The sequence below is a fragment of the Triticum dicoccoides genome, unplaced genomic scaffold, assembly GCF_002162155.2.
Source record: "Triticum dicoccoides isolate Atlit2015 ecotype Zavitan unplaced genomic scaffold, WEW_v2.0 scaffold87686, whole genome shotgun sequence".
NCBI classification, from domain to species: Eukaryota; Viridiplantae; Streptophyta; class Magnoliopsida; order Poales; family Poaceae; genus Triticum; species Triticum dicoccoides.
The window spans coordinates 1-1417 of NW_021306999.1; the positions used below are offsets into that span (position 1 = coordinate 1).

Below are 1417 nucleotides of genomic sequence, written 5' to 3' on the forward strand. Positions count from 1 at the left end.
GCGAGAGTAGTACTAGGATGGGTGACCTCCTGGGAAGTCCTCGTGTTGCATTCCCTTTTTAATTTTGAGAGGGAGCGGCCAAAGCAATGTACAATCGTCCTTGTAGTGGAGCTGGGAGGGGCAAGGATAAGGGACGAAGACCGGGGTAACATGTCAGATGCGATCATACCAGCACTAAAGCACCGGATCCCATCAGAACTCCGAAGTTAAGCGTGCTTGAGCGAGAGTAGTACTAGGATGGGTGACCTCCTGGGAAGTCCTCATGTTGCATTCCCTTTTTAATTTTTTTCGCGCCGCTTGCAAAACAAAACGCACGTGTAAGTAATATATTTACCGTGTTTTATTATTTTGCACGAGTGCGGTAAGTCATAGCTGGGTGCTCACGATTCACGAGTCCAGCGTCGGCGTTGTGGCGCGGCAAGCGTGCACTGGTGCGGTTGAGAGGGAGGGGTGGAAACCGCGTTAAACTCGTCTCCGTAGTTGAGAGGGAGCGGCCGAAGCAATGTACAATCGTCTTTGTAGTGGAGCTGGGAGGGGCGAGGATAAGGGACGAAGACCGGGGTAACATGTCGGATGCGATCATACCAGCACTAAAGCACCGGATCCCATCAGAACTCCGAAGTTAAGCGTGCTTGGGCGAGAGTAGTACTAGGATGGGTGACCTCCTGGGAAGTCCTCGTGTTGCATTCCCTTTTTAATTTTTTTCGTGCCGCTTGCAAAACAAAACGCACGTGTAAGTAATATATTTACCGTGTTTTATTATTTTGCACGAGTGCGGTAAGTCATAGCTGGGTGCTCACGATTCACGGGTCCAGCGTCGGCGTTGTGGCGCGGCAAGCGTGCACTGGTGCGGTTGAGAGGGAGGGGTGGAAACCGCGTTAAACTCGTCTTCGTAGTTGAGAGGGAGCGGCCAAAGCAATGTACAATCGTCTTTGTAGTGGAGCTGGGAGGGGCACGGATAAGGGACGAAGACCGGCGTAACATGTCGGATGCGATCATACCAGCACTAAAGCATCGGATCCCATCAGAACTCCGAAGTTAAGCATGCTTGGGCGAGAGTAGTACTAGGATGGGTGACCTCCTGGGAAGTCCTCGTGTTGCATTCCCTTTTTAATTTTTTTCGCGCCGCTTGCAAAACAAAACGCACGTGTAAGTAATATATTTACCGTGTTTTATTATTTTGCACGAGTGCGGTAAGTCATAGCTGGGTGCTCACGATTCACGGGTCCAGCGTCGGCGTTGTGGCGCGGCAAGCGTGCACTGGTGCGGTTGAGAGGGAGGGGTGGAAACCGCGTTAAACTCGTCTCCGTAGTTGAGAGGGAGCGGCCAAAGCAATGTACAATCGTCTTTGTAGTGGAGCTGGGAGGGGCAAGGATAAGGGACGAAGACCGGGGTAACATGTCGGATGCGATCATAC

At 51.8% G+C, this 1417-nt stretch overlaps 3 non-coding genes across 3 annotated transcripts; all 3 read left to right on the plus strand.

The window, feature by feature from the left end:
- Window positions 1–155: 155 nt before the first annotated feature.
- LOC119348186 lies at window positions 156–274 on the plus strand. The gene has a single exon (XR_005168773.1). It is a non-coding gene; the product is annotated as a 5S ribosomal RNA (ribosomal RNA).
- A 297-nt stretch (window positions 275–571) lies between these two features.
- Window positions 572–690, plus strand: LOC119348184. The gene has a single exon (XR_005168771.1). It is a non-coding gene; the product is annotated as a 5S ribosomal RNA (ribosomal RNA).
- A 297-nt stretch (window positions 691–987) lies between these two features.
- LOC119348185 lies at window positions 988–1106 on the plus strand. The gene has a single exon (XR_005168772.1). It is a non-coding gene; the product is annotated as a 5S ribosomal RNA (ribosomal RNA).
- Window positions 1107–1417: the final 311 nt, after the last annotated feature.